The sequence below is a fragment of the Mustela nivalis genome (assembly GCF_964662115.1).
Source record: "Mustela nivalis genome assembly, chromosome: X".
Taxonomy (NCBI): domain Eukaryota; kingdom Metazoa; phylum Chordata; class Mammalia; order Carnivora; family Mustelidae; genus Mustela; species Mustela nivalis.
The window spans coordinates 49375292-49399790 of record NC_139040.1 but is presented as its reverse complement, the minus strand read 5'-3'; positions in this window follow the sequence as shown (position 1 = coordinate 49399790).

Here is a 24499-nt window from a genome sequence, read left to right as displayed (position 1 = left end):
TTTTGCTACCCTGATGCTCCCTGGAGAAGGGTAGAAGACATTAGAACAGCACAAACCACTTTATTTGGGTCCAGTCTAGACCAAAGATCTATTAGCAAAACTAGGTTAAGATCAGAAAGACTGCCTTATATTTAAAGAAAGTAGAGTAAGGTGAGATTTTTTCCATTCATTTGATGACAACTTAGAAGTTATTCAAAGATGTCAGGTTAGATAATAGAGTGTGAAAGACTAGATGGGAGAGAAGCTAAAACTAGCATGTGTTAACTTATATCCAATATTTGTGCCCCAAATGTACAAAACATAAATATTTATGTTTCTCTTTATCCTATTACAGAAAAGTCTAGTTTAGGGGCACCTGGTTGGCCCAGTCAGTTAAGTGTCCAACTCTTTTTTTTTTTTTTTAAAGATTTTATTTATTTATTTGACAGAGAGAGATTACATGTAGGCAGAGAGACAGGCAGAGAGAGAGAGGAGGAAGCAGGCTCCCTGCTGAGCAGAGAGCCCAATGTGGGACTTGATCCCAGGACTCTGGGATCATAATCTGAGCCGAAGGCAGCGGCTTAACCCACTGAGCCACCCAGGCGCCCCAAGTGTCCAACTCTTGACTGCAGCTCAGGACATGATCTCAGGGTCATGAGATTAAGCCCCACATTGGTCTCCATGCTGAGTATGGAGCATGCTTAAGATTCTCTCTCTCCCTCTTCCTCTGCTCATATGATTTCTCTCTCTCTAAACTAACTAAATTAATTAAATAAATAAAAAATAAATAATAAAAATAAGTTTAATTTAATTTGGGTGGTGTTTATACATCAAATCCACTCTCCTATGTACTGTAAGATCTTTTCCATTAATTATCTCTTCTTGCATCTATAGCCTCAAACTCTTTGGGTAAAATAGAGATATAAATATTATCAAATATTCTCCTTCAAAAATATACTCCTTTGAATGTGTATCACCCTTTGTCCAGAGCCTTATCTCCTCCTCTTCACATGAGAGATTTTACAAACACTACTTTGCTCAGTTGTCTTTGATTTCCTCTACTCCAATTCAATTTACTTCATTTTGCTTTCCTTCCTCATCATGTTGCTTAAGTGTTTATGGGAAAAATAATTAATGACTTCTAAATTGGTAATTTCAGTTTCAGTATCTTTATCACTTGACCAGTTCATTGCAGTTAACATTGCAGCAATGCTCTACCTCTTGAAAATCTTACTTTCATTAGCTTTTGTGATTATCCTTTCTTGTTTCTCTTCTCTTGAACATTTTCTTTTCTTCTCCTTTGTTGCCTTTTCTCATTTCACTGCTCCTTTAATATTGGCATTTTCCTAAATGCACTAAAATTTTTAGCTCCCTTTTCACTTTAGACATTGTTTATATGCTTTAATCTATGTCTCCATGGCGTCAACTAACACTTAAAGTCCTGAAAACTAGATAGCTGAAGTCCAGATTTCTATATTCAATTTTTTAGAAAATTTTCCTTAGATATCTTACATACAACTCAAAAGAATTTATTAAAAACTGATCTCATGGGGCACCTGGGTTGCTCAGTGGGTTAAAGCCTCTGCCTTCAGCTCAGGTCATGATCGCAGGTTCCTGGGATTCAACCCCACATTGGGCTCTCTGCTCAGCAGGGAGCCTGTTTCCCTCCACCCACACTCTGCCTGCCTTTCTGCCTACATGTGATCTCTATCTGTCAAACACATAAATACAATCTTTAAAACAAACAAACAAACAAACAAACAATAACTGATCTCATTATTTTTTCCAAAGAGTTTTCTTTTTCCTGTATTTCCATTCTTAGTAAATGGTAGCATTAACTATTCATCCACCCAAGAAAGAGATCTGATAGACTCCTTCTAATCTTCAGTTTACATTATCATAAAACTTTCAATTTCCATGAATTCTTTTATATGTTTTAAAATCTCTTTTCATACCCATCATTTTAGTTAGTGCTGTTATTACCCATTTTCTATAATAGTTCATTAGTTTCTTTAGTCTTTTTTTTTTTTTAACTTGTGGGTTTCGGGGACAAGAAAAGTTTCAAAAACACAATTGGATTTAATTAGTGAATTTATCAAAGCTTCTTGAAAAAATTCAAGATGCAAAAATTATTTGTATTTCAGTAAAGTAACAAAAATTTTTGGCAAATAAAATTCAAAATGTCACTTATTAAGAAAAAGCATCGGGGCACCTGGGTGGCTCAGTGGGTTAAAGCCTCTGCCTTCGGCTCAGGTCATGATCCCAGGGTCCTGGGATCGAGCCCCACATCAGGCTCTCTGCTCAGCCGGGAGCCTGCTTCCCCCTCTCTCTATGCCTGCCTCTCTGTCTGCTTGTGATCTCTGTCTGTCAAATAAAAAAATAATAATAATTAAAAAATTTTTAAAAAGCATCAAATACTTAGAAATAAATATAATGAAATATGTAATAAACAATTATACCTAAAATAACAAAATATTCTGAAAAAATGTCAAAAAAAGATCTAAATAAATGGAAAAGCATACCATGTTTGTGGACTGATTGGAAGGCTTGATAATGTTATGAATGTGAATTCCAAAATGGATAGGTAAAGTAAATGTAATCCCAATCAAACTCCTGCAGGATATTGTGTAAATTGACAAGCCAGTTATAAAATTTGTGTCACAATGCAAAGGTCTTTGAATAGTTAACACAATCTTAAGAAGAGAAAACAAAGGTGGACGACCTAACACTCTCTCATTTGAAGACTAATGATAAGCTTGTTAAGATTCAGGCAATGTGATATTGTTAAAATGATTGGCAATGGAGTAAATGAAGTAAAATGGAGTAAAACAGATTCCAAAAATAGGCCCACAAATAGCCACTTAACTTACATCAAATATCACATTGTAATTAAGTGAGGGAAGATAATCTTTTTAATAAATGGTGTCAGAGTAATTGTATATTTATATGCAAAAAAAGGACCTTCATTCTACATCACACCATGCACAAAAATCAAATTAACTTGGGTCATAGACCTAAATGTAAATGATAAAACAATTGAACTATTAAAACTATGGCTCATAAAATAAATCTGACCAAGTACCTCTGTTTATAAATAAAGTTTTATTGGAACACAGCCAGCTCAGTCATTTATGATTGCTTTCATGCTACAAGGCAGAACTGAGTAGTTATGATGGAGAGCATATGGCCCACAAAGTCATACAGATGTACTAGCTTGCCTTTTATAGAAAAAGTTTGTGAAACTTTGTTCTAAGAGAAAACAGAAAAATATTTTTGTAATGATGGCATGTTTTTTTTCTTATTAAATAAACATAAAATAAAAATCATAAAAGACTAAATAAAATAATAAATTGGCTTCATAAATTAGGAACATCTGTTTATTAGGCTTTGTGCCCAGAATATAATAAAAACTCTTAGCAATCATTAAGAAAAAATAAAATCTAACTTAAAAATGTGCATAGGTTTTGTTTTTGGTTTTGGTTTTGTTCTTAAAGATTTTATTTATTTATTTGAGAGAAAGAGCAAGAGAACGCAAACAGGGGGTGTGGCAGAGGGAGAAGGAGAAGCAGGCTCCTTTGTTTCCCCAAATTATTGTTCATTGTCCTGCTTAAACTCTTTAATTCCTCCCCAACTGTGTAAAACGGTGATTTTCCACTGACTGTAGATTAGAATAATCAGGGATCTTTTACAAATTATTTATTCACTGTAAGTCAATAAATTAGAATCTTGGAAAGGTAATGTCTGGACACCAGCATTTTTAAACTTTCTTAACTTATGTACACCAAGGAGATTCATTGACCTAAAGTATAATGTTTTAATGTTTTAGTATGTTTATGCTCAAGTACTTAATAGCTGAACTGGCCAAGTTTCTTCATCCTATGTTGTTCCCTCTTGCCTTATCTTTTTGTGAGATATATGGGGGAAGAAAAACAATTTCCTTTCTACTCTTCTGAGTTCTTAGCTTAGGTCCTGATAATAAAAACCAGATGACAAGGAGAAAAACAAACAGAAATTTATTAACATGCACTCCTCATGTATATATGGGAGATGTGAAGGGAAAAATAAATAACTCCTGAAGGTGGCCTAAGCCATCCTGTTTAAATTCCATCTCCAACTGAAGACAAAAGAAAGGGGGAAGAGACAGTTATAAAAAGTTACCCGTGAAAGTACAGTAAAGGAGGATAAGGTTCATTATGCCTAATTTGAATCAAATTCACTTGATTTAGAGTCATCCTTCTCTTCCTGACTCAGAAAGGGACATATCCTTACCAAATGAAGATTTCCTTCTAAGTTTTTCTTTCAAAAGGGTAACCTCTACTTTGTTTCCAGAGCTCCTCCTATGTCTGCTATTTCTCAAAATGTAAGCTCAAAATAATCTTTGTCAAAGAGGCATATTTTAGTGTGACATATTCTGCTACCCTTTAGATATTCTTCTTGCAAGATTCAATTTAAATGTACCCACCTTGTGAAGCCTCACCCCTGCCGCATGTAAATTTAGATCTTTTACAGCCACTTACAACACCTATCACTTACTATAGTAGATAGAAGAAGAACTTCATAAGGCTGGTCCTCTACCTTAGATATAATTTTATCTCTAGTAGAGTGTATAGAATAAATCCAATAAAACTTAAATGAATGAACACATTAATCTCTTATTTTGAGACTCACAGAAAAAAAAAATCCCCTGGTTACCCTCGTCTAATTTAGCAGAATATACTGTCTTCTCAAAATAAATATATATTCAGAAATCGATGAGCTAATAAGCTTATCTAAGCAAGATAAAATGCAAAGAAATGTGTATAGAATAATCTTCCAAGAATATACAAAATTATGTGAAAACTACAAATAACAAACATGGTATTCTTGGTCAAAAGCAAAGAAAGCAAAAACAGTTACTGCATACATTAAAAGTGTTACATTGAGGGGCCCCTGGGTTGCTCAGTGGGTTAAGCCTCTGCCTTCGGCTCAGGTCATGATCTCAGGGTCCTGGGATCAAGCCCCACATCAGTCTCTCTGCTCAGTGGGGGAGCCTACTTCTCCCTCTCTCTCTGCCTGCCTCTCTGCCTACTTGTGATTTCTCTCTGTCTGTCAAATAAATAAATAAAATCTTTTAAAACAAAGTGTTTGTTATGTTGACATTAAAGAGAGCTTTTTAGACAAAGCAGTGTCCTGCATAAGAATAACTTAGAGGAAGATAATTCAGACAGTTTGACATATCTTGAGCACCAAATCCTGAGCACTACCTTTGAATAAAAAAATGTGCACAAATTGAAGGACAAAAATCAGATGTCATTCCTTTGTGCATTGTTAGTACTGTTCTCAGTGCAGAATGGATTCAGCAAAAGATGAGGTAAGTCTATCTAGGGTAGAAAATGGGTATGTTGCTTGCTCTTGAGTCCAACAACTCAGGATTCCTTATTGATTTGTATAATTATTATGAGCAGCAACATAACCAAATCTAACAGAAATTAATCCTAACAGAGTTTGTGGAAGAGACAATCTTAACAGAGAGTTAACATGATATCTTGTCATTTGGTAGGAAAAAAACAGAATCACTTCACTCATAACCTGACACTAAATTTTCAAGGCAAAAAGCAACAACAACAACAACAACAAAAACCTGCTAAACTTTATTATCCCAATTTTACAGTATATACATTCATTAAATGAATTCTCCAAACTCACAGAAATACTCTAGCACTATGGTTTCTTTATAAATTCTTAATAGATATGGGATTGCTAGATATCTTTACCCAAACTGTGTAAGGAAATGCTCTGTTTTATTGTCACTCTTAGAGTTTGAAGAAAACTTGTGAAATGATTTAGCATATTGCTTTAAAGCTTTAACACAAATTTGGGGGACTGTGAGAATTACTGTTGTTGGTGATGGCAAGACTAGAAATGTAAAATATTTTTTTCCTACTTATCCTCATACTGACATTGTGATAAAGTATCTGACTTATTTTTTGATTCTACCCCTTCTGTTTCATCCCCCACCCCCAACCCAACCATTGCTCCTAAATACCAGGGTTTCCTACACTCTTTGAGACCTACTCTGCTTTACTTTGGGAAATTCAAAGAACAAGATGGATTGTTTATCAATCTGCAGTGCTTTCATAACCTCAACTCCAGATTCTAATTTTTATTGGACAACATATAGCCACTGTGCTATTTTGATAGGAAGCATTTTGAGTGTGCTAGCTTGACCCATAATATTATTGTCACAAGTCTCTGACAGTGATTCATATTCCACAGTCCTTCCTTGTCATTTTCAAAATGGCTTTGACCATACAGGGGTGAGACAGAAAGACTAGGTTGATTTTTTTTTCTTCTGGAAACTTGACTACATGATTTTTAGTATAGGCTCTCTGAGACATCATGGCTCAGTACGTTGACATAACTCATTCTTTTCTTCAACATTTACTTCATCTTATTCCAGTGGCAATCCTTAGCCATTCCTCATTTGTTATTTAGTTTCCAGTTTTAAATTCAGTTATTGAAGAGAAGCAGTACTCAAACTGGGTGTGATGCAAAAATAATGAATACTGTTATGCTGAAAAAATAAAAAAATTTAAAAAAATTATTTCATGTATTGGAAGTTTCACTCTTATTTTTAAATATTTGAACACCCTTTCTTAAATGCCAAAACATAAATGGTTATAAAGAATTGTGTAGAGGGGGGCACCTGGGTGGCTCAGTGGGTTAAACCTCTGTCTTTGGTTCAGATCATGATCCCAGGGTCCTGGGATCAAGCCCCATATTGGGCTCTCTGCTCAGTGGGGAGCCTGCTTCCCTTCCTCTCTCTCTGCCTGCCTCTCTGCCTGCTTGTGATCTCTGTCTGTCAAATAAATAAATAAAATCTTAAAAAAAAAAAAAAAGAATTGTGTAGAGGGAAGGGAGCCAACATGGTGGAGGAATAAGGGGCTCTATTTCAACAGGTCCTCTGAATTGAATTGGATATCTACCAGACCACTGGTAGATGACACCCATGAAATCATCCTGAGTTGTAAAAAGATATATCAGAATCTATACCAACAGAGTATCTCCAGTGACTGGTTTTACATTATGAAGCAGGGACCCACAATTCTGCGGGCAAATATCAGAAGATATATGGAAGGAGGTGGGGAGATGCCATAAGCACTGGCACCAGAAAGGTCAAATAACACAAGAATGTAAAAAAAAAAAAATGTCCCAGAGACTCGCAGACGTAGCCATGGAAAAAGGACTTTAGGGCAGGCCCCAGACTGAAACCTGAAGCTGCGGAGATGCACATGTGAATTGGGAGTGGCTGGTGGTTTTAGAAGCACAAAGGACAGAGACAAGCTTGGACCTGAAATTGAGGGCTGGGAGTGCTGCTGTGGAGCCCACAACCCAGAATGTTGTGGTTTTTAGTAGCACAGACAAAACAAAAACAAAAACAAAAACAACAGTGTGACCTGAAGGGCTTTTTCTGGAGAATAGACTGCATTTACTCTGTTCTGAGACAGAGAATTAGGTATGGTCACTTCTGCTCTCTCAGAAGAGACACAGAAAACCACCAGGGAATGCTGCCAGAGAATGCTGCCAGATAACAAAAGCCCCCCAAACTGGTTTTCACTAAGCCCATGCCCCCCACGGGGGGGCAGGGCAATTCTGCCTAAGCAGGTTTGCATGAGTAACAACATGGCAGGTCCCACCTCCAGAAGACAGACTGAAAGAACAAGAGACCAGAAACTTTAAGGTCCCTATAAAACAGGTACATTTTCTTTGGGTTATGGTCAATAGTTTGGACTCTGTACATTCCCTCAACCACCTCTCACCAGAATGACTAGAAGGGAGACACACCAACACAGGAAAAATTCAGAGATTGTGACCTCTGCCAAGAAACGAATGGATATGGACATAAGCAGTATGTCAGAAATAGAATTCAGGGTAACAGTCATGCAGACAATAGCTAGGTTGAAGAAAAACCATTAAGGTAATGTAGATTCTCTAAGGACAGAAGTGAGAACTGATTTGGCGGAACTTAAAAATGCTATCAATGAGTTCTAATCTAATCTAGATACTCTAATAGCTAGGGTAAATGAGGCAGAAGAATGAATTAGTGATATAGAAGATAAACTAATAGAAAAGAAGGATCAGGAGGAGGCCTGGAACAAACAGCTTAGAATCCAAGAAAACAGAATTAGAGAAATAAGTGATGCCATGAAATGTTCTAAAATTAGAATTATTGGATCCCTGAGGGGTTGGAGAGAGAGACAGGGAACTACAACATATAGCTGAGCAAATCCTAACTTAGAATTTCCCTAATCTGGGGAATAAAACAAGAGTTCATGTCTTAGAGGCAGAGAGAGCACCCCTCAAGGTCAAAGAGGGCAGACTAAACTTGCAAATCTTAAAACCAGGGAAAACATCTTAAGGGCAGGGAGGGGGAAGAGCTTCATTATGTACAGAGGGGGATCATCATAATAACTTCAGACCTGTACACAGAAACCTGGCAAGTCAGAAAGGGCTGACAAGGTATATTCCAGGTACTAAATGAGAGGAACATTGGTCAAGAATATTTTATCTGGCAAGGCTGTCATTTAGGATGGATGGAGAGATAAAGGGCTTCCAAGACTACCCAAAACTGAAAGAATATGTGATCACTATGCCAGTCCCACAAGAAATACTATGGGGGGTTCTATAAAAGAATAAAGACTCTGAGAGGGATATAGAACATTTTATTTGAAACATAGATTTACAGAGATAATCTGTAGGAACAAGGACCTCACAGGCAGAATGATGACAATAAAAATATATCTTTCAATAACCATTCTCAATATGTACAGCCTAAATGTTCCCATAAAATAGTACAGGGTTGCAGACTGGATAAAAAGACAGAACCCGTCCATATGCTATCTACAAGAGACTCATATTGAACATAAAGATACATCTAAACAGTGGACCACAAAAGAAAGCTGGGTTAGCAATCCTTATATCTGACAAACTAGATTTTAAGCTAAAGACTGTAGTCAGAGATACAGAAAGACTCCATACCATTCTTAAAGGGTCTATCCTTTAAGGGTCTATCCTTTATCCTTCCAAGAATACCTAAGAATTAAAATATCTATGTCTCCAGCATAAGAGAAGCCAACTACATAAGACAGCTGTTAATCGAAATGAAGACATATTGATATAATATGTTAATTGTAGGGGATATTAACATTTCGCTCTCAGCAATAGTAGGATCATCTAATCAGAAAATGAACAAATAAACAAGAGCTTTGAATGACACACAGGACCAGACAGACCTCATAGATATATACAGAGCATTCCACCCTTAAAACAACAGAATACACATTCTTCTCGAGTGTACATGGAACTTTCCCTAGAATAGACCAAATACTGGGTCACAGAGCAGGTCTCAACCTATACAAAAAGATTGAGATTATTCCCTGCATATTCTCAGATCACAATGGTATGGAACTGGAACTCAATTAAAAAAAGAAGTTTAGAAGAAATTTAAACAGTTAGAAGCTAAAGACCATCCTGCTGAAGAATGTTTGGGTCAATCAGGAAATCAATGAAGTACTTAAACAATTCATGGAAACCAATGAGAATGAAGACACTTCAGTCCAAAACCTATGGGATACAGCAAAGGTGGTACTAAGGGAGAAATACATAGCCATCCAAGTCTCCCTCAGAAAAAAAAAAAAAAAAAAAATCCTGAATTCACAAACTGTCTTTACACCTTAAAGATCTGGAGAATCAACAACAAATTAAACCTAACCCACACACAAGAAAGGAAGATTAGGGCAGAGATCAATGAATTAGAAACCAGAAATACAGCAGAACACATTAATGAAACTAGAAGTTGGTTCTTTGAAAGAATTAATAAGATTGATAAACTACTGACCAGACTTATCCAAAAGAAAAGAGAAAAGACCCAAATTAATACAACTATGACTGAAAAGGGGAGATCATGACTAACAATAGGGAAATAGAAATAATCATCAGAAATTATTATCAACAGCTATATGCCAATAAATTAAGTAACCTAGAAGAAATGGATGCCTTCCTGGAGACTATAAACTTCCAAGACTGAAACAGGGAGAAATTGACATCCTGAAGAGACCAATATCTAGTAACAATATTGAAGCAGTGATCAAAAACCTCCCAAAAAACAAGAGCCCAGGACCTGATGGATTCCCTGGGGAATTATATCAAACCTTCAAAGAAGAATTAATACTATTCTACTGGAGCTGTTTCAAAAAACAGAAATAGAGGGAAAATTTCCAGTCTCTTTCTATGAGACCAGCATTACCTTGATCCCCAAACCAGGCAAAGACCTCACCAAAAAGGAGAATTTCAGACCAATATCCCTGATGTATATAGATGCCGAGATTCTCAAGAAGATCCTTGGTAACAGGATTCAACAGTTTGTTTAAAAGATTATCCACGGGGCACATGGATGGCTCAGTGTGTTAAGCCTCTGCCTTTGGCTCAGGTCATAATCCCAGGGTTCTGGGATCGAGCCCTGCATCAGGCTTTCTGCTCTGTGGGGAGCCTGCTTCCCCCTCTCTCTCTGCCTACTTGTGATCTCCCTCTCTCTGTTAAATAAATAAAATCTTAAAAAAAAAAAAAAAGGTTATCCACCATGACCAGGTAGGATTTATCCTTGAGATGTGAGAGTGGTTCAATATTTGCCAATCAATGATAGAACAAATTAATAACAGATGAGAAAAGAAATATATGGTCCTCTCAATTGATGCAGAAAAAGCATTTAACAAAATACAGCATCCTTCCCTAATTAAAACTACTTAGAGTATAGGGAGTGAGGGAATATTCCTTAATTTCATAAAATCCATCTATGAAAAACCCACAGCAAATATCATCCTCAATGGAGAAATCCCGACATCCTTTCCCTTAAGATCAGGAAAGTGACAGGGATGTCCACTCTTGCCACTATTATTCAACATACTAATAGAAGACCAGCAACAGTCAACAACAACAACAAAAAGAAATATATTTAAATCGGCCAAGAAGTCTAACTCTCTCTCTTCTCAGATGACATGATACTTTACATGGAAAACCCAAAAATCTCTACCCATAAATTACTAGAATCCATACAGCATTTCAGAAATGTAGCAATATATTAAATCAATGCACAGAAAAACCCATTGCTTTTTTATACACCAAAAAGGAAACTCTGGAAAGAGAAATTAAAGAATGTATTCCATTTACAGTAGCACCAAAAATGATAAGGTAGCTTGGAATTAACCTAAGCAAAGAAGTAAATGATCTATACTCTAGGAACTAAAGAACACTCATGAAAGAAACTGAAGAAGAAACAAAAATGAAAAATATTCCATGTTCATGGATCAGAAGAATAAGCATTGTTAAAATGTCTATGCTGCCCAGAGAAATCTATACTTTCAGTGCTATTCTAATCAAATCTATTTTTCAAAGTGCTGGAACAAACAATCCTAAAATTTATATGGACCAAGAAAAGACCCCGAATTGCTAAGGAAATGTTGAAAAAGAAAAACAAATCTGAGAGCATCACATTGCCTGATTTCAAGCTATATTACAAAGCTGTGATCACCAAGACAGCATGGTACTGGCACAAAAACAGAAACATAGACCAATGGAACAGAGTAGAGAGCCCAGATCTGGACCCCTGAAGGTACAGTCATATAATCTTGGACAAATCGGGAAAAGAATATCCAATGAGAAAAAGACAGTGTTCAATAAATGGTGTTGGGAAAATTGGACAGCGATATACAGAAGAATGAAGCTCCACCACTCTCTTTCACCATACTCAAAGATAACCTCGAAATGGATGAAAGACCTCATGTGAGAGAGGAATCCACAAAATCCTGGAGGAGAACATAGGCAATAACCTCTTCAACACTGGCCACAGCAACTTCTTTCAAGACAGTCTCCAAAGGCAAGAGAAAAAAAAAGCAAAAATGAACTTTTGGGACTTCATCAAGATCAAAAGATTCTGCACAGCAAAGGAAACATCAACAAAACGAAGAGGCAACCCATGGAATGGGAGAAGTTACTTGCAAATGATACTACAGACAAAGGGCTGATATCCAAGATCTATAAAGAACTGCTCAAACTCAACACCCAAAAACACAAATAATCAAGTCAAAAAAATGGGCAAAAGACAGGAACAGACACTTCCCCAGTGAAGACATACACATGGCTAACAGTCACATGAAAAACTGTTCATCATCATTAACCATCAGGGAAATTTAAATCAAAACCACACTGAGACACCACCCTATACCAGTCAGAATGGAAAAAATTGACAAGGCAAGAAACAACAAATGTTGGAGAGGATGTGGAGAAAGGAAAACTCTCTTATACTGTTGGTGGTAATGCAAGTTGGTGCATCTACTTTGGAAAGGAGTGTGGAGGATTCTCAAAAAAATAAAAAATATAGCTCCCCTATGGCCCTGCAATTGCACTACCTGCTATTTACCCCAAAGGTACAGATGAAATGAAAAGAAGGGGCACATGCACCCCAATGTTCAGAACAACAATGTCCACAACAGCTAAACTGTGGAAAGAGCAGAGATGCCTTTCAACAGACAAATGGACAATGATGTAGTCCATATATACAATGGAATACCATTCAGCCATCAGAAAGGATGAATACCCAACTTTTTCATTAACATGGATGGGACTGGAGGAGATTTTGATGACTGAAATAAGTCAAGCAGAGAAGATCAATTATCATATGGATTCACTTACTTTTGGAACATAAGGAATAGCATGGAGGACATTAAGAGAAGGAAGGGAAAATGAGAGGGAGAAATTGGAGGGGGAGATGAACCATGAGAGAATTCAGACTCTGAGGAACAAACAGGATTTTAGAAGTGAGGTGTGTGGGGTCAGGGGTTGGCCCAGTGATGAGTATTAACAAGGGCACTTGGGATGCTTGGGTGGCTCTATTGGTTAAGTGTCTGCCTTTGGCTCAGGTCATGATCCCAGTGTCTTGGGATCAAGTCCAGAATCAGCTTCCTTGTTCTGTGGGGGGCCTGCTTCTCGCTGTGTCTGCTGCTCCCCCTACTTGTGGTCTCTCTCTGTCTCTCTTTGACTAATAAAAAAATTAAATCTTAATAAAAAAGAAAAGGAAGGCTTGCATTGCATGGAGCTCTGGGTGTTATACGTAAACAATGAATCTTGGAACATTACATCAATAACTAATGATGTACTGTACAGCGACTAACCTAGCACAATTAAAAAAAAAATTGTTTGGCATTCCAATCACCGTATCAACTGACAAAATCAGTCCTTTCATTTGTTATTTTGAGGAAATGCTTTATGTAAGGTATCATGTCTTTGAGCCAACACATTTCTTTTATTCTTGAATATTCATAGTATGCTGTTGTAAATTTTCCCTGGGGTTTTAGGACGTGCTGAGGATAAAGTTGTAACACTTCAGAATATGAAATAAAAATAAGTGTATATGTTATCCTCTTATAGTTTTCAAACTTGCACCTACTAATTGTATTTATTGTCCATAAATGGCTTACTTTCTTATTGTATTAGTCTTAAAGTTGTTAAATCCTGGTATCATAGAAGATAGTATGTATCAATATATTCATACCAGAGGAAAAATAACCCATATACAATGATTCCTTGTAATTTTGCTGACAGACTATTCTTTAGTTTTTATTATGTTTGGATTCTGATGATGCCAATCTATCCCTACAGATCCAAGGAGAAGAATACTTTCTTAAATGGGGTCAAGATATAAGTAAAAGTTCTCTAGAATCTCAGATTGCATAAGTGTGAAAGTTTTAAGACAATTAAATATCACTTTGTGCCACTTTTAATACTGGCATGGGAAAATGAAAAAAAAAAAAAAAAGGTTACCTAGGGAAGGTGTTTCACTTGACCTTATTCATACCTATTCTGCATTAAAACTGTTCTGAGATATTGATCACATAAAGTATGACTTAATTACCATGGTTTTTGCTTATAGCTTACAGAATGTTTCAGCAATATAAATGACATTTCTGATCAACTTGAACAATGTTACTAAAGCATGGAAAGGTATATATGAAGTCAAATACCATTTTAAAAATAGGATCTCAAGACATCAGTAAAAAGGAAAAAAAATAAAAAGATTCAGAATTTCATGTCAGAATTCAGACCCATGTGATTATATGCATTTGATCCTGTTAGGTGATCAAATTATTTATTTTACATTTCTTATTTTTAAATTTTATTTGTTTATCTGACAGAGAGAAAGAGACAGTGAGAGAGGGATACAAGAAGGGGGAGTGGGAGAGGGAGAATCAGGCTTCCCACCAAGCAGGGGTCCGATGTGGGGCTCAATACCAGGACCCTGGGATCATGACCTGAACCAAAGGCAGACGCTTAATGACCAAGCCACCCAGGTGTCCCTTATTTTACATTCCCAATATAAAATTAATGCCCTTTGAAGGATTCCAACTTGTGAATGACCATGTCAATATTTTTCTCACTTATGAAGTACAGCTGTGTGGTGAAAGACTAACATTTCCAAAAAAAGAAGAAAGCTCATGTGTACCAATAATAATCTACTTATAGAAAATGCAATATCTTATTTTACTGATATACAGCAGTCTATGAGTAAAGGTCATGCTGAAATAAGTCCACATTTTCACAAATAAAATTAACTTTCTAATGATATTTTAGACCAGCAGCATTGTAGTTTTGAATGCACCATATTTTGTGCACTCTAGAATCAAAACACTAAACACATACATATATCTAAATAACAGAGAGAGAGAGGGATCTTTTTAGCCAAATTAAATTTAAATTCCCTACTCCAATGGAAGTCAGTTCGGTGCTCATTTCTTTGAGCTGTAATTTGATGCCTATAGCATTTTTATTTAAATTATTTGAAAATTGACATGTAGAAACTTTCTTGTTAAAACTGTGAAGCCAGGGCTCCTGGGTGGCTCAGTCAGTTGAACATCAGACTTGATTTCAGCTCAGGTCATGATCTCAGGGTCATCAGATGGAGCCTCAGGTTGGAAGGGGGTGTCCATAATCAGCGGGGAGTTGCTTAAGAATTTCTCTCTGCTTCTTCCTCTATCCATCTCCTCACTTATATGTACTCCATCTCTCTGTCAAAATAAATAAATAAAAGTCTTTATTTTATTTTTTTTTAAACCCAGTGAAGCTAGGTTCTGTGAGTTCACACTAGGAAAAGGTTAACTGAAACTAAAAAATCAAGGTGGTGTGTGGCTGGCTCAGTTGACAAAGCATGAAACTCTTGATCTTATTATTATGAGTTGGAGCCCCACGTTGAGTGCAGAGATTACTAGAAATGAATAAATGAATAAATACATTTTTTAAAAAGAGGTGAAAGTCAAAACAATAAGGCTTAATTAAACTCTTGCAGGAAATATGGAAATCACAAATGAAGTAGGCCCTGTGAAGAAAGTAAATCCTTTACCACTTGAAGATTTCTCTTCTCCTTCTTCAAATATTTGAAGCAGGGTTGATAAAAAAAGGATTTCTCACTAAGATACCTTATTCTTTTTAAGTGTTGGATAAAGGTTCCATTGTAACTGAGCATCAAAAAGTATCAGATAGATTTGTAGATGCCAGTGATTGATAGTTATTCCATATCCTGTGAAATGTGTGAAAGACAATTATTATTATGAAACTACTTTACAATATTTTTTAAATCTCTGATAGCATTGTGTATATAATTTTGTAGTTTCAGCTTCCTCAAAGTAGAAAGATGTAGGCTTCCTATTTTTCCATATATTCAAATAGGGCTTTCTAAAGTTAACAAAACTACTAAGAATGGTCTGTCTCAGGGGTGCCTGGGTGGCTCAGTGGGTTAAAGCCTCTGCCTTTGGCTTAGGTCATGATCCCAGGGTCCTGGGATTGAGCTCTGCATCAGGGTGTCTGCTCTGCAGGGAGCCTGCTTCCTACCCCTTCTCTCTCTGACTGTCTCTCTGCCTACTTGTGATCTCTGTCTGTCAAATAAATAAGTAAAATCTTAAAAAAAAAAAAGAATAGTCTGTCTCAACCCATCAGAATTACAAATTGTTTTGACACATTTTGTGCAATGCCATGATAGAAATTATCTAGAATATTATCATGTTTCAAAGTGCCCTGAAATTTTCAAAATGTCCTTGGAAATATTTTTTGAGCACCAACTTCTGGTTTCATTAATTCTTAGTGGAGGAGCATGCATGTCTACATTTTGAGTTGCCATTGTTTTAGGAGTCATTAACCAAAAATAACCGTAGGTTCTCTGTATAGTAAGACTACCATATTTTATTTTCACTGGGGAATTATTAAAATTATAAAGATTCCATGGCCAAACTGAGCCTGATTAAACAATTTCTTCAATACTGATAAAGTTTAAGGACATTGATTGGAAATTGAACAGCTCTCTGGTTATTAAAATAAATATCTTCTCTTCTAGATATTTATCAGCTATTCCATTCTTAATTTTGAGCATACTGAATTTTGTTCACTAGGTAATTAATTAGCTTAGTGTGCTAAGCATGTTTTACTTTGAAGCATGTTTTAAGCTTTGTTAGGGAAGTTGAAAGGTTGTATTTGTTCTAAAGTTGAAATAGCCTTATGACTTAGGTGTGCAAATAGGTCTTCAAAATTTTTTCATTTAAATTCCAGTTATTTAACATACAGCATAATGTTAGTTTAGGGTGTAGAATTTAGTGATTCATCACTTACATACAACACGTGGTGCTCATCACAAGTGCACTTCTTAATACCCATCACCTATTTAACCCATCCCACCCACCACCCCTCCAATAACCATGTTTGTTCTCTATAGTTAAGGTTCTGGTTCTTGGTTTGCCACTCTTATTCCCCCTATGTTCACTTGTTTTGTTTCTTAAATTCCACATATGAGTAAAATCATATGGTCTTTGCCTTTCTCTTACATAATATTCTCTAGTTCCGTCCACGTCATTGCAATGGGAAGATTTCATTCTTTTTACAACTGAAGAATATTCCATTGTGCATATATATATATATATATATGCTATCCCTTCTTTATCCAATCATCAGTTGAGGGATGCTAGGGCTCTTTCCATAATTTGGCTATTTTCAATGATGCTGCTAGAAACATTGGGTGCATGTATGTCTTCAAATCACTATTTGTATCCTTTGGGTAAATACCTACTAGTGCAAAGGCAAAAACATAGGTTAATTCTATTCTTAAATTTTGAGGAATCTTCATACTGTTTTCCAGAGTGGCTGCATAGTTTGCATTGCCACAAACAGTGTAGGAACGTTCCCTTTTCTCCACATTTTTGCAAATATCTGTTGTTTCCTGGGTTGTTAATTTTAGCCATTCTGACAGGTGTGAGGTGATAGATCAGTGTATTTTTAATTTGTATTTCCCTGATGAGGAGTGATGCTGAGTATCTTTTCATATGTCTGTTAGCCATCTGTATGTTTTCTTTTTTTTTAACACCTGATGATGATATATTTATTTATTTTATTATGTCCTGTTTGTCACCATGCAGTACATCAATACTTTTTGATGTAGTGTTCCACGATTTATCGTTTGCATATAACACCCAGTGCTCCATGAAATATGTGCCCTCCGTAATACCCACCACTGCCCTCCCTTCTAAAACCCTCAGTTTGTTTCCTGGAGTCTATAGTCTTTCATGGTTCATCTCCCCCTCTAACTCCCCCCCCACCTTCATTTTTCCCTTCCTTTGTGAAAAGTTTTCCCAATGTCATTTCTTGAAAAGGCTGTCTTTTTTCCACTGAATATTCTTTCCTGCTTTGTCTAAAATTAATTCACCATGGAGTTGTGGGTTCATTTCTGGGTTTTCTATTTTGTTTATTGATTTATGGGTCTATTTTTGTGCTAAGACCACACTGCTTTTTGTGTGTGTGTGCTTTTTTTTTTTTCTCTTGCCTTTGGAGACTGTCTTGAAAGAAGTTGCTGTGGCCAGTGTTGAAGAGGTTACTGCCTATGTTCTCCTCCAGGATTTTGTGGATTCCTCTCTCACATGAGGTCTTTCATCCATTTCGAGGTTATCTTTGAGTATGGTGAAAGAGAGTGGTGGAGCTTCATTCTTCTGTATATCGCTGTCCAATTTTCCCAACACCATTTATTGAACACTGTCTTTTTCCCATTGGATATTCTTTTCCCGATTTGTCCAAGATTATATGACTGTACCTTCAAGGGTCCAGATCTGGGCTCTCTACTCTGTTCCATTGGTCTATGTTTCTGTTTTTGTGCCAGTACCATGCTGTCTTGGTGATCACAGCTTTGTAATATAGCTTGAAATCAGGCAATGTGATGCTCTCAGATTTGTTTTTCTTTTTCAGCTTTTTTTTTTTTTTTTTTGTGATTTGGTGTATTTTTTGGTTCCATACAAATTTTAGGATTCTTGTCCTAGAGGCAGAAAGAATTCCTCTCAAGTTCAAGGAAAACAGACCAATGTCCTAGCATGTAATATTAGAACAAATCTTAGAACAATGGAAACTATCTTAAGGTCAGTTGGGGGAAGAGATTACTTACATACAGAGGAAGGAGCATCATAATAATGTCAAAGCTGTCCACAGATACCTGAAAAGCCAGAAAGGGCTGAAAAGCCATATTCAGGGTACTAAATGAGAAGAACATGCAGCCAAGACTACTTTATCTGGCAAGGCTGTCATTCAGAATGGTTGGAGAAATAAAGAGCGTCCACGACTGCCAGAAGCTGAAGAATAAGTGACTACTAAGTCAGCCCTGCAAGAAAGATTAAGGAAGGTTTTGTCAAAGAAGAAAGACCCCAAGAGTGATACAGAACAGAAATTTACAGAGATAATGTATAGAAACAAGGACTTCACAGGCAACATGATGACAACAAAATCATATCTTTCAATAATACTCTCAATATATATGGCCTAAATGCTTCCATGAAAAGGCATAGGGTTGCAGATTAGATAAAAAGACAGGACCTATCCATATGTTGTCTACAGGATACTCATTTTGAACTTACAGATACATTCAGACTGAATGTGAAGGGATGGAAAACCATCTTTCATGTCAACAGACCTCAAAAGAACATTGAGGTAACAGTTCTCATATCAGACAAATTATATTATAAGCTAAATACTGCAGTTAGAGTTACATAAGGACTCTATATCATTCTAAAAGGGTCTATCCAACAAGAAGATCTAAGAATTGTAAATATGTATGCCCCTACATGGGAGCAGCCAACTACATAAACAAACTGTTAACCAAAATAAAGAGGCATACTGATAACAATACATTAATAGTAGGAGACTTCAACACTCCACTCTCAGCAACAGACAGATCATCTAAGCAGAAAATCAACAAAGAAACAAGAGCTTTGAATGACACACTTGACCAGATGGACCTCACTGATATACACAGAACATTCCACCTTAAAACAACAGAATACTCATTCTTCCCAAGTGTACACGGAACTTTCTCCAAAACAGACCATATGCTTGGTCACAATTCAACTGATACAGAAAGATTGAAATTTTCCCCTGCATATTTTTAAATCAAAATGCTTTGATTGCAATCTAAACTGAAACTCAGTCACAGGAAAATTTTGGAAGAGATTAAAACACTTGGAAGCTAAAGACCATCCTCCTGAAGAATGTTTGGGTCAATAAGGACATTAAAGAACTTAAATAATTCATAAAAACCAATGAGAATAAAAACACATTGGTCCAAAACCACTGGAATACTGCAAAGGCAGTCCTAATGTGGAAAAACATAACCATCCAAGCCTCCTTCAAAAAAATTGAAAGTCCCTCTGCTTGACTTATTTCACTCAGCATAATAATCTCTTATTATAAAGGGCACGAATTGCATGGAGCACTGGGTGTGGTGAAAAATAATGAATACTGTTATGCTGAAAATAAAAAATAAATTTAATAAAAAAAAAAAAAATAAAAAAAAAAAAAAAATTGAAAGTCCCAAATTCACCAGCTAACTTTATACCTCAAAAAACTGGAGAAAAAAACATCAGAGCCTAAGTCATGCACAAGAAGAGAAATAATTAATACTAGAGCAGTGATCAATGAAATAGAAACCAGAAATTTACTAGAGCAGATCAATGAAATGAGAAGCAGGTTCTTTGAAAAAAAAAAATGACATTGATAAACCACTGACCAAACTTATCCAGAAGAAAAGAGAAAGGACCCAAATTAATAAAATATGAATGAAAGGGGAGAGATCATGATCAACACCAAGGAAATAGAAACAATTATGATAAATCATTGTCAATAACTATATTTCAATTAATTAATCAACCTGGAAGAAACAGATGCTTTCCTGGAAACCTATCACCTACCAGGACTGAAACATCTGTGTCTTTAGAAAAATGTCTATACATATCTTGTGCTTATTTATTAACTGTTTGATTTAGGTTTGGGGGGGCATTGAGTTTTATAAATTCTTTCTGTATTATGAATACTCACCCTTTATCAGATAGGTCATTTGCAAATATCTTCTCCCATTCTCTAGGTTGAATTTAGCTTTGTTGATTGCTTCCTTCACTCTGTAGAAGCTTCTTATTTTGATGAAATCCCAAAATTTATTTTTGCTTTTGTTTCCCTTGCCTTATGAGACATATCTAGAAAGAATTAGCAAAGGCTGATGTCAAAGAAGTTACTGTCTATGTTTTCCTCTAAGATTTTGATTGCTTCCTGTCTTACATTGAGGTCTTTCATTCATTTTGAATTTATTTTTCTGTATGCTGTAAAAAAAAAAAAAAAAAAAAGTGGTCCAGTTTCATTCTTTAGCATTGTTTTGTCCAGTTTTCCCAATGTCATTTCTTGAAAAGACTGTCTTTTTTCCACTGAATATTCTTTCCTGCTTTGTCTAAAATTAATTCACCATGTAGTTGTGGGTTCATTTCCTGGTTTTCTATTTTGTTTATTGATTTATGGGTCTATTTTTGTGCTAAGACCACACTGCTTGATGACTACCGCTTTGTAAAATAGTTTGAAGTCTGGAATTCTGATGCATACATCTTTTTTTTTTTTTTTTAAGATTTCTTTGGCTCTTCAGGTTCTTTTTTGGTTCCATACAAACTTTAGGGTTGTTTGTTCTAGCTCTGTGAAAAATGTTGGTGGTATTTTTGATAGAGTTTGTATTAAATGTATTAAATGTAACTTTGGGTAGTTTAGACATTTTAACACTGTTTCTTCTTTCAATCCGTGGGCATGGGACGTTTTTCCATTTATTTGTGTCCTTTTCAATTTCTTTCATAAGTGTTCTATAGTTTTCAGAGTATAGATCTTTTACCTCTTTAGTTAGGTTTATTCCTGAGTCTTTTACAGTTTTGATACAGGTTGTAACTGGGATTGATTCCTTGATTTCACTTTCTATTTGTTCATTATTGGTGTATAGAAATACAATAGAATTCTGTACTTGATTTTGTATCCTGTGACATTACTGAATTTTTGTATCAGTTCTGACAATTTTTTGATGGATTCTATTGTGTTTTCTAAACGGAGTATCATGTAGACTGCAAATAGTGAAAATGTTTCTTCTTCCTTGCCAATTTGAATGTATTTGTTTCTTTTTCTTATCTGATTGCTGAGGTTAGGACTTCCAATACTTTGCTAAATAACATTGACAAGAGTGAACATCCCTGTCTTGTTACCAACCTCAAGAAAAAGTTATCAGTTTTTCACCATGGAGAATGATATTAGCTGTGGGTTTTTCCTATATGGTCTTTATTATGTTGAGTTATGTTCCCTCTAATCCTATTTTGTTGAGAGTATTTATCATTAATATACATTGAATTTTGTTAACTGCTTTTTTATCTATTGAAAGGATCATCTGTTTCTTATTCTTTTATTAATGTGGTGAATAATGTTTGATTTGCCAATATTGAACCAACTTTGCAGTCCAGGAGTAAGTCCTACTTGATCATGATGAAGGATTCTTTTAATGTACTGTTGGATTTGATTTTCTAATATTTTGTCAAGAATTTTTGCATCCATGTTCATCAGGGATAATGGTCTGTAATTATCTTTTATAGTGGAGTCTTTACCTGGTTTTGATATCAGGTGGTGCTGACTTCATAGAATGAATTTGGAAGTTTCCTTACATATATATTTTTTTGGGATAATTTGAGAAGAATAGGCATTAACTTTTATTTAAATGTTTGGCAGAAAAGAAAAAAAAAATGTTTGGTAGAATTCCCCTGTGAAGTAATCTGGAGCTGGACTTTTGTTTGTTGGGAGATTTTTGATTACTAATTCAATTTCTTTGCTTTTTTTCAGTCTATTCAAGTTTTCAATGCCTTCCCATTTTAGTGTTGGTATTTTATATGCTCCAAGGATTTTATCCATTTCTTCCGGATTGTCCAATTTGTTTGGATATAATTTCTCATAATATTATCTTATCATTGTATTCTGCAGGGATTGCGGTTTCTCCTTTCTCATTTGTGATTTTATTTATTTGGGTCCTTTCTCCTTTATTTTTGATAAGTCTGTCTAGGAGTCTGTAAATTTTATTTAGGTTTTCAATGAAGCAGCTCCTGGTTTCATTGATTAGTTCTCTTTTTTCTTTAATTTCTATATCATTTATTTCTATTCTAATCTTTATTATTTCCCTTCTACTGTCTTTAGGCTTTGTTGCTCTTTTTCTAGCTCCTTTAGGTTGTTTATTTGAGGATTTCTTGCTTCTTGAGGTAGGGCTATATTGCAATATATTTTGCCCTTCGGACCTCTCTGGCTTCTTTGCAGAGGTTTTGAACCCCATATTTTCATTTTCAATGTTTTCATGTATTTTTTAATTTATTCTTTAATTTCCTGGTTCCCCATTCATTGTTTAATAACATGTTCTCTAACATCCATGTATTTGTGTTTTTCCATATTTTTTCTTGTTGACCTCAAGTTTCATAGCAATGTGGTCAGAAAATATGCATGGTATGATCTCACTCTTTTGTACTTGTTGAGAACTGATTTGTGATATAGTATTTGATCTATTCTGGAGAATACCCTGGGTACTTGTGAAAGGAATGTGTGTTCTCCTCTTTAGGATAAAATGTTCTAACGTATCTCTTAAGCCCATTGGGTCCAGTGCATCATTCAAATCCTTTGTTTCCTTATTGATTTTCTGCTGAGAAGATCTGTCCACTGACGTTACTGGATTATTAAAGTCCACTACTATTACTGTATTATTATCAATGAATTACTTTATGTTTAGTATTATATTGTTTTATATATTTTGGTTCTCCCAAATTGGGGGTATAAATATTTAAAATAGTTAAGTATTATTGTTGGATAGTCCCCTTTATTATGATATAGTGCTCTTCTTCATCTCTTCTTAGAATCTTTGGTTTAATATCTAGTTTGTCTTATATACGTAATGCTATTATGGCTTATTTTGATGTCCAATTACATAATAAATATTTACATATCCCCTGGCTTCAAAGCTGAAAATGTCTTTAGGTCTAAAATGAGTCTCCCATAGGCAGAAAACAGATGGGTCTTTTATTTTTATCCATTCTGACATCCTATGTCTTTTTTAAAATTTAATTTAATTTTATTTTTTCAGTGATCCAAAATTTATTTTTTATTCTCCACACTCAGTGCTCCATGCAATACGTGCCTTCCTTAATATCCAACAACAACACCTCACCCAACGCCCCAACCTCCCCCCCTCCAAAGCCCTCAGTTTGTGTATCAGAGTCCACAGTCTCTCGTGATTTGTATCCACCTCCAATTTCCCCCAACTCACTTCTCTCCATCTCCCAAAGTCCTCTGTGCTATTCCTTATTCTCCACAAAAAAGTGAAACCATATGACAATTGACTCCCTCTGCTTGACTTATTTCAGTCAATATAATCTCCTCTATTCCCGTCCATGTTGATACAAAAGTTGGATATTCATCCTTTCTGATGGAGGCATAATACTCCATTGCGTATATGGACCATATCTTCTTTAACCATTCTTCCATTGAAGGACATCTTGGTTCTTTCCACAGTTTGGCAACTGTGGCCATTGCTGCTATGAATACTGTGGTACAGATGGCCCTTCTTTTCACTACATCTGTATCCTTGGGGTAAATACCTAGCAGTGCAATTGTAGGGTCATAGGGAAGCTCTGTTTTTAATTTCCTAAGGAATCTCCACACTGTTTTCCAAAGTGGCTGCAACAACTTGCATTCCCACTAACAGCATTAGATGGTCCCCCTTTCTCTACATCCTCTCCAACACTTGTTGTTTACTGTCTTGATGATTTTGGCCATACTAACTGGTATAAGGTGGTACCTCAATTTTTTTTTCAAAAAAAAAAGTCACTGTTCAAATTTTATTTGGTATTTTAGTTGGTACAACACTTAGTTGGTTGTATGGTCTTTTTACATTATATGGCAATGTACACTATATTCAGACATACATGGTACACGAAGTAATATCCTTTGGAACAGTTACGCACGATACATGCAATAATGAATTTATACATTGGAGCCCAGGATGTGACTGACTGGAAAAGATGGACTAGGCGTGTTGGGTGAAGGAACCAGAAGTCATAGAACACACAGGAAATACGCACCTGGTTTG